This window comes from Asterias rubens, chromosome 2 (genome assembly GCF_902459465.1).
Source record: "Asterias rubens chromosome 2, eAstRub1.3, whole genome shotgun sequence".
In the NCBI taxonomy this organism is placed as follows: domain Eukaryota; kingdom Metazoa; phylum Echinodermata; class Asteroidea; order Forcipulatida; family Asteriidae; genus Asterias; species Asterias rubens.
The window spans coordinates 10,031,313-10,041,201 of record NC_047063.1 but is presented as its reverse complement, the minus strand read 5'-3'; the positions used below and the strand labels follow the sequence as shown (position 1 = coordinate 10,041,201).

Here is a 9,889-nt window from a genome sequence, read left to right as displayed (position 1 = left end):
TTCACAGGTTTGTTTTTTTATGCATATGTTGAGATACACCAACTGTGAAGGCTAGTCTTTGATAATTACCAATAGTGTCCACTGTCTTTAAGACAACTAGGAAGAGTTGGGAAAACAACTTAAAAGACTTGGAAAACAATTTGGAACACTTGATGAAGAGCTTGAAAGAGTTGTTGAAGAACTTGGATGAGTTGATTAAAAACTTGGAAGAGATGTGAAAACAACTTAAAAGACTTGGGAAACAACTTCGAAGCTTTGGTAAAGACAATTCGGAAGATTTGATATTGCTAAAAACAAAATTGGAAAAGAGTTGATTAAGAACTTGGGAGAGTTGAATAACTTGGACAAATTTATAAAGAACTTTGAAGAGTTGAGAAAACAAATTGGAAGAGTTGATTAAGAGCTTGGAAGAGGTGACAGAGCTTGGCAGAGCTGAAAAAAAGTTAAAAAAGAGTTGAAATAAAAACTTAGACTAGGAGATTACTTGGTAGATACTTTCGGGGGACGATTTCTTGGGAAGGTTTTGTCAGGAGTTTTTGGGGCGAGAAATAGGATAGTTAAAGGATAGCTCTGATAAAGATTTGCACTCAGGACCGTCGGCCTGGGGCCGCATATGCTCCGTTCCATGTTGTGCGTGTGGCGTGATTTTTCAAGAAAGTTTTTTCATACTCACATGTCCAAATGTAGATGCAGTTCAATCTGAAGTGTCGTTGTTCCATGATGTGGCGAAGTTAGTAAAGAATGTGTTCATACTCACAGGTTCAAATGAAGTTACAAATTAAGTTCCTTCTGAAGTGTTCTCAGCCAAAAGAAGTTCCATCTCAAGTGTCCTTGGCCGATTTAAGTTCAAATTAGTAAACCCAACACCAGCTTAACAAATCATTTGGAATGGGTCAGAGAGATTAACAAAATAATACCGATTTTGTTTTTGTGAATTCAGCATGTTTATTATTAAATATTTCTCAAGATGATTGGTAATATAAAAAAACAATTGAAAACAAAATGAGTCAAAGAAAATCCTGAAGTATAAAAAAAGTCGAAAAAATGAGTTGCAAAAAACAACACTTCAAAGGGTTAAATGGAACAGTTGAAAAAACTATCCAGAAATATTAGTTAAGAACAAAATGTTTAATATTGACTATTTCTCAAGATGACTGGTACCTGGAACAACTTGTGTAAACTCACAGCAAGACAAAATTGATATAGATTGCAAGTTTGTAAGTACAATACCAGTATGGCACTCAGGGTGAAAAAAATAATTATAGCAGGGATGCCCTAATGATACATTGCATGGCAACCTTGATGAAATCAAAGCAAACATGACAAAAAAATCCCAAAATGAAAATCACAGGATTGCCACAATTTACAAAATAATTGACAAACTATTTTCGGTAATTTTAAAGACAGTCCAGCATCTTAGTTTTTGAGGAACAACACACATGAGCTTGGAACTTTCTATGTCACAACCAACTTGGTGACCAATCTTAACAAAGTTTTGAAGCCAAAAGTGTAAGGGTCTGCATACATATGGTTTGAGAAAATTTAAGCAGCTGATGAACAGTTTGATGTTTGAAAATCCGTAACATGAAAAGTTTTGAGGGAGTGGACAGAAAGTGCTTTTGGTACTTTAAAAGGTCGATGCAGTACGAAGCATCCAACCTGTGTTCTGTTGATGATTTGAGGTCGAGTCTTGATTGGGACTCCAGACATCAGGTTCATCACTGCTGTTGTCAATACTCTGTTCAATCTCTACCGTCTGGGAAGCAAGGTGGTCTGTTGAGTGTTCTGACCCTCTTCCAAGAGCCTCCTTGATCTGAAGTAGTTGGAAAGTAATAAAATCAAGCGTTACAGGTAAGCATAATCCATTTGGTTAATGAGAGCCATTATGTTTAAGACAGTTAAGCTAACTTATCCTTTATCCCCGATGAAAATTTAACATCCTATTATTTCAAGCTAGCTTGTTGAAATACAAGACCCATATACAAAATCATTTGAAAAAAACATGCCAGAAACACCAGGGCAAACCCTTCTCTCCAAAATAAACACATACTATTGGATAGTGAACTTGCAGCAAAAGTTTTATTCAGCTTAACAAATTTTGAGGGACTCGACATTCTGCTTGTCAGAGATGGCACAGTTATGGCTAAGGATTGTACAAGTCTAATTAAAGTGTAATAAAAACACAAGGTTCATTAAATGTGCATATACCTTTAATAGTGTCATAGCAATCTATGTTGTAGAACCTTCAGCGATGTTCTTTTGTTCCAGGTTGACATGCTTTCATCATCTGTGCTAACAGCAGCCCACCCTAACTAGGGACAGCCAGCATGGCAACCTAAACGAAATCAAAGGATATATGACACATTTTGAAAAATAATTGACAAATGATTTTCGGTAAACATAACATGAGTTTGGAGCTTTCCACATCACAACCAACTGGATGACCAATCCAAACAAAGTCAAGCCTTAGATAAATGGTCTGTATACAATTGGTTAGGACAGTTTAAGAGAATTTAAGCACAAAAGCAGCTCACAAACATTTGGCTGTTTGAAAATCAGTAAGATGAAAAGTTTTAAGGGACTGGAGAGAGTGTGCTTTTGGGTTGATCAAAAACTTGCAAGAGTTTACTTAAGATAACATGGAAGAAAAGACTTGGGTAAAAAACTAAAAATTGAAAGAGAGTTAAAAAAAGTGGCCAACCTGATGTTAGAACAGTTAGTCCTAAAAAGAAACGGTAAAGGGGTGGCTTAAAGGCCTCGATAACGAATATTAAAGCATTACAATGCACGCCAATGATTGGTTGAATAAATGCGTTTTCTATGCGTTATCTTTATTGCTGCAGTGTGACTGGCCCTTTAGAATGAAAGAAAGGCTTACATTATACACTCCAGTTCCTTGTGACTTAATACTTGGACAAGCTGTGCCTGTGCGGATGACCTGCAGCAACTGTAGCAGTGACTGTGCCGTCACATGGATAACCTGCAGTGGTAAAAATGTAGTATTGAGTTTACTTTTCAGCAAAATATGAAACATGCAAATCGATATAGACTGCATGATATTAAGTACCTTACCAATATGGCAATCAGTCACTCAGGAGAAAAAGTTTAATAAAGCTGGGTTGCCCTAATGAGACAAACATAAACTTTTGGATTACATGCAGGGTAGTCTGAGTATAAAGTTAGTTAACTTGTCAATAAAGCGTCCATTTCAAACAAAAAATGCTTGGTCATAACATGATAATAACAGAAAGAGTTGGGGGAGCAGGTATTGCCCCCGTTGGTCCCCCTCCCTTGATTATACTTTCAATTTTGAAAACAAAATCAATTTTAAAGAAGAATGTAAAGAGATCATTGGATTTTCAATTTTATTAATGGTACAAATTCAAGTTCACATTGTGTAGATGTATGGGATCAAACTTCAAGACTTGCCCATTGAAGATAATAGTTGCTGTCACATGAATGGCCTAAAGTGGTTTGAGTGAAATGAGTTTCTAAATAGCACAACCTTTACAGTCACATGGACAGCTTGCAAATATTCTTGCATTAGTCTTGTTTTAATAATCTGATTGAACAGAGTAAGATTGTAGGGCAATCTTATAGTTAAGTAGACCTATACAAGCAATATATTTCAGTTTCAAATTTGGCCTATTCATCCTGGTAAGGTTCGTCTAAAACAGGGCTACCACGTGAAGGTCCCAGGATACCTGCCCCACACGGTTTCCAGATCATCAGGGCCTTTGCACCGCCCGAAGGCGGGTCCGGTCCGCCATCCCAAAAGGAGGGACAGTCCCCTACTGTACTAGCGCGGTCCCTAGTTGGAAAGAACTTAGGGACTACTTCCGTTGGTCAACCATTTGTGATTACACCGGCACCATCCTAGCAGATGAGGAGCCCGAATGCACCTTTAAGATCAACCACTCAGTGGAGCGAGCCGGAAGTAGGACCCCACATGCCACGTGCACGTGTCCAGGTCCCTTTAGTTTTATTCCGCAGGCACCACCATTTCGATCCGCACGCACCACTCGTTCCGCAGGCACCACCAAGTTAGCGCACAAAAAAAACGCGTATATGCTTGTTTGCTTGCAAGGGTGTACTTAGGTACAAGATAGTGAGCTACCAAAACAACCCACTACATGTAAAGCATCAAATATCAACACATGTAAAGCCCGGTTGATACTTCCTGCAAATACCAAATTTTATGTCAGAATCCTCTTTTCCCTACAACATTCACAAGTGAGTTGAGCAGATTTGAACTGCTATGAATTATTTTTTGACTGCAACAATTGCTTCGCATTTGCTCCGTTCCATGTTGTGCGTGTGGCGTGATTTTTCAAGAAAGTTTTTTCATACTCACATGTCCAAATGTAGATGCAGTTCAATCTGAAACATAAAAAAGGCACCACAACATCCGGCGCAAATACAAATTTCAGAGTAAACAAATTTGTATGGTTGGTAAGCTTTTTGAAGGCTGGACAACACATTGATAAATTCAAGAGGTCGCACACTTTTGGGTCATGAACTTGTCGTGAATTGAAAATGTATTCAACTTAAGGGACGCGTTGCCTGGATCGGTTGAGTTGGTCTTTCAAAACCATTTGTAACCGTTTGTTATAAAACACATATGATTAGAGAGATATTTTAAAAGTAGAAAATAATTATCTACACAAGTATCACCCGAATTGCGCGGTTTTCCTTTTACCTTGTCGACAAACACGGTTGGCCATAATTGACTCCCATAAATGGCCGACCGTGTTAGTTCACAAAGTATAAGGAAAACCACACAATTTCGAGGCAAATGTGTGTGGATAATTGTATTCTACTTTTAAAACATCTTTCTAACCATATGTATTTTATAACAAACGGTTACAACCGCTTTTCAACGACCAACTCAACCGATCCAAGGCAAAGTGTTCCTTTACTAAGCAAGTTTTAAAGGACTCAACATTCTGCTTTTCAGAGATGGCACAGTTGTGGCTTGGGAACTATAGAAGTGTGAAAAAGGTTAATAAAATGATAAAACCACAAGGTTAAAAAAATGTGTATATACCTTCAATGATGTAAAGGCAATCTATGCTGTAGAACCTTCGGTGATGTTCTTTTGTTCCAGGTTGACATGCTTAAATGAAGAAAAAAAAATGGCAGCCTAAATGAAATCAAAATCAAAGCATACATGACAATATAAATCCCATCATAAAAATCACAAGAGTGCAAAATTTTGAAAAACCATTGACAAATGATTTTCGGTAAATTTAAAGACGGCCCAAACATCAAGTTTTGAGGAACATCACAACATGAGCTGAGTGCTTTTTGTGTCACAACCAAATGGGTGACCAATCCAAACAAAGTCAAGCCAAAAGTTAAAGGGTCTGTATATGTTTGGTTTGAGAAAATTTGAGAGAATTTAAGCGTAAAATCAGCAAATAAACAGTTTCATGTTTGAAAATCAGTGGAATTATTAATTTTAAGGGACTGGACAGAATGTGCTTTTGAAAAAAGGATGCAAGGAGAGATAAATTTTTTTTTTTTTAAATGGCGCAAACTTTGGTAAATTTCCTGACTGATCCAAAATCAGCTTGCGGGCACAAATTAAAACTGAAAAATATAATGATTTTAAGTGTCCAACAATTGGATCAATTAAGTGTGTATTTCAGGCGAAAATTTTTACATTCATAACTTGATAAAATGTTGTTATTTTTTGAGTTGGGAGAGGGGGGATGGCCCACATTGGTCCCCCTTACTTGATTTTATTATCAATTTTGAAAAACAAAAATCAATTATAAATAAGAACCTCAAGAAAATGTCGAACTTAGTACATGGGATAAAACTTCAAGACTTACCCACTGAAGATAATAGTAGCTGTCACACGGTTGACCTACAGTGGATAGAGTGTAGCATTGAGTTTCTAGACAACCTTTAGTCACATGGCAACCTTTAGTAACATGGATAGCTTTCATCATATGTGCAGGCATGCAGCAGCCAACTCTCGTCAAAGAAACAACCAGCATGGCAACAGAAACAAAATCAAGACATACATGACGTTATCAATCACAGCATTAAAAATCATAAGTTCGGTTAGTTTTTAAAAGACAGTCAACAAAACAGTACAAATGTGTACACTTTTTTTTTTTGAGTTGTGTGGGGAGGGGCGCGATATTTTTTTTTCCAGCTCAGTTGCGGCAGAATCAATAGGGGGCGCTGTTGCGGGATTTCGTCATAAAAAGATATATGAATTATGCATTAGCTCAGTTGTGTGTTGCTTCCTACACAGTACTATGATCGCACACACACGGGCAAGGCGCTGATGGTGATAATGTGATACACCAACAACATGTTTGTCTGTACTGTTGTTTTTTTTGGCATATCATCTGTGTATTGATTCATTGTGCCACAATACAAAAAATATTTTCTTCCTTGACCTTACACATTCATTGATTTTCTGCAATGGGAATTACCAATCACAAGTTACAACTGCCACTTATTTCTGCAATGGGAATTACCGTACCAATCACAACTGCCATTAATTTCTGCAATGGGAATAACCAATAACAACTGCCACTTTATTTCTGCAATGGTAATTACCAATGACAACTGCCACTTATTTCATTTTTAACTGTTCAGCTCACCGTAAATATAAACTGTTTGGACGTAGGTGTTCTCATGGCTTTAGTCTATAACTAAGTGTACCAATTGGTACTTGTAAATGCTCAAACTTTTTTGATCGAAAATGCTGACTATAGTGCGACCACCCATGTTATAAATAGCTCACTGAGTGCTGTGAATCCACGACCCTAGCTAGCTATGGAGGAAGGACAAACCCAACGGAGTGTATTTCCACCATGGAGAAGAAACTCCTCCATAGTCGATGTGTGTGTGCGAGTGAAATGTGCATGTACAATACACTTACAAACCCGCGACACACAACAGCTCTGTCCGTATCAGCCAGTACTATGCTATCACTATCAGCCACACACACGCAGCTATGCACGGTGGACTGAAAACGTGCGACAAGAAGCTAAACGTGCATAATTCATATATTTGTCTATGACAAAATCCTGCAACAGCGCCCCCTATTGATTCTGCCGCAACTGAGCTGGAAAAAAATATCACAGGAGGGGCATGGCTCCAGCGACCAGCCCTTGATTATATTGCCAATTTCAACACAAACATTCAGTTTTAAAAAAGTTCACAGAGAGAACAATTTATTCTATTGAAACAATTGAGTTGAACTACCAATAGATTTGCAATTTGTTCAAAGAATGGCACAAACTTTGACATTTCATGAATGACAACAAATCAGCCTGGGAACAACTTAAAACTGAAAAATATAACGACTTCAGTTGCAAGTGTGCAAGGATTGGATCAGGTAAAAATGATGGAGAGAGATATGGCCTTATTAGTGAATGGGACAAGTTTTGTATGATGAGACAAAGTAAAGTTGAATTTGAGTATAGATATGGGATAAAACTTCAAACTTGCCAAAATTTGTTGATTATTTTGCCGAAAATGTTTTACCATCTCGGTCTCGCTGCAGCAATATTGGTCAGTTTCCCGATTACCAGAGAAGTTTTGCTGTGGCGATCAGTGTGCACACAGGGCCATTGAAGGTTGCAAAAGTTGGTGTTGCAGTTCTTACATACGTCCCAGCCTTTCTCTATGGTCAAACTTAGTAGATATGGGATAAAACTTCAAGACTTACCCATTGAAGACAATAGTGGCTCTCACACGGTTGACCTACAGTGGTTGGAGTGAATGCATTGAGTTTCTAGATAGCACAACCTTGACAGTCACATGGATAGCCTGCAGTGAATTTCTAGACATGTTCCAAGTTGTTAGGCTTTCATTATCTGTTCATGCAGCAGCCAACTCTGTCAATGAAACAAACAGCATGGCAACAGAGACAGCATCAAGACATACATGACATTATCAATCACAGCATTAAAAATCACAAGATCGGTAAGTTTTTAAAAGACAGTCAACAAAACAGTACAAATGTGTACACTTTTTTTTTTTGAGTTGTGTGGGAAGGGGCATGGCTTCAGCAATCGGCCCTTGATTATATTGGCAAAACATTCAATTAAAAAAAAGTTCAAAGAGAGAACAATTTATTCTATTGAAACAATTGAGTTGAACTATCATTGGATTTGCATTTTTTTTCAAAGAATGGCACAGACTTTGATAAAATTTTATGAATGACGAAAAATCAGCATGGGAATATTTTAAAACTATAAGGTATAACGATTTTAGTAGCAGGTGTCCAAGGATTGGATCGAGTAAAAATAATGGAGAGAGATATGGCCAAAGTTTTGTTTGATGAGACAAAGTATAGTTGGAATTGAGTATAGATATGGGATAAAACTTCAAGACTTACCCAATGAAGATAATAGTTGCTGTCACATAGATGACCTACAGTGGTTGGAGTGAAGCAGTGAGAACACAAATAGATATATCATCATATCATCATAGCCGTCTTCCCGAGGTAGATCCCGGAGATGGATTACAAATAGATAACCTGCCGTATATGGAGTAACTGTGCAGTCACATTGATAACCTGTAGTGGTAAAAGTGTAGCATTAAGTTTACTAATCAGCAAAATATGAAACATGCCAATCGATATAGTTTTTTGCATTGTAGTTTTAAGTACGATATAATAATGGCATCAAAGGGAACACGTAAAGCTGGTATAATGAAAACTTTTAGATTACATCCAGGCTTGTCCAATTAGTAAGTTCTTAAATGTCAATAAAGCGTCTTTTTCAGACAAAAAATGTTACATTCATAACAAAATCAAAACAATTTATTTTTTAGAGTTGGGGGAGGGGGATTGCCCCCGTTGGTCCCCCTCCCTTGATATTAAAAATTTTGAAGACAAAAAATAAATTTTAAAGGAGAACCCTAAGAAAAATTCAAACTTAGTAAATATGAGAGAACACTTCAAGACTTACAGATTGAAGATAATAGTTGCTATCACATGGCTGACCTACAGTGGTCGGAGTGAAGAATTGAGTTTCTTGATAGCATGGATAGCCTGCAGTGAGTTCGAGAAACATGTTCCAAGTTGTTAGGCTTTCATCATCTGTGCAGGCAGCAGCCAACTCTGTAAAAGAAACAACCAGCATGGCAACAGACACAGAATCAAGACATACATGACATTATCAACCACAGTATTAAAAGTCACAAGATTGGTAAGTTTTGTTTAAATACAGTCAACAAAACAGTACAAATGTGTACATTGTGTACACATGCTTTGAAAAAATATTTAAGGATGGAAAAACACTAGGTTCAGAAGTTACGATGGATTTAGCTTTTTACACCTAGGGTTGTCCGATGATTAACTTTTTTAACCTCCCAATCTAGTATCTATGAACACACACAAAAATGTCACATTCCTAACTTAATAAAAAACACCCTTTTTTGTTTTTAGAGTCGGGGGGGAGAGCAATGGCCCCAATGATCGTCCCTTGATTATAATGGCAATTTAAACAAAATATCAATTTAAAAAACAGGCCTCCAGACAGAGAGAACAGTTTATTAAATTTAAAATAATTATATGAGTTGAACTATCATTAGATTTGCACTTTTTTTAAAAGAACGGCACAAACTTTGGTAGAACTTCATAATTTACAAAAATTGAGCTGGGATTAATAATTTTATCTGTAAAATAAGTGTCCCATGATTGGATCAGGTAAAAAACAATGGAGAGAGATATGGCCTCACTGTATAAGAAAAGTTTTGTTTGATGAGACAAATCAAAATTCAGTTCAAGTAGATATGGGATAAAACTTCAAAACTTGCCCAATGAAGATAATAGTCGCTGTCCCACAGATGACCTACGCTGGTTGGAGTGAAGCAGTGAGTATACAAACGGATGACCTGCCGCAGTAGGAGTGGA

The 9,889-nt window shown here is 37.2% G+C and overlaps 2 long non-coding RNA genes across 2 annotated transcripts; both read right to left on the bottom strand.

The window, feature by feature from the left end:
- Window positions 1-1,006: 1,006 nt before the first annotated feature.
- LOC117303667 lies at window positions 1,007-6,142 on the bottom strand. Its single transcript, XR_004520526.1, has 6 exons — window positions 5,838-6,142; window positions 5,048-5,116; window positions 4,355-4,380; window positions 2,879-2,980; window positions 2,209-2,335; window positions 1,007-1,813 (listed from the first exon to the last, which is right to left on the bottom strand). It is a non-coding gene; the product is annotated as an uncharacterized LOC117303667 (long non-coding RNA).
- Window positions 6,143-7,088: 946 nt separating this feature from the next.
- LOC117307410 lies at window positions 7,089-9,372 on the bottom strand. Its single transcript, XR_004521089.1, has 3 exons — window positions 8,943-9,372; window positions 8,369-8,548; window positions 7,089-7,865 (listed from the first exon to the last, which is right to left on the bottom strand). It is a non-coding gene; the product is annotated as an uncharacterized LOC117307410 (long non-coding RNA).
- Window positions 9,373-9,889: the final 517 nt, after the last annotated feature.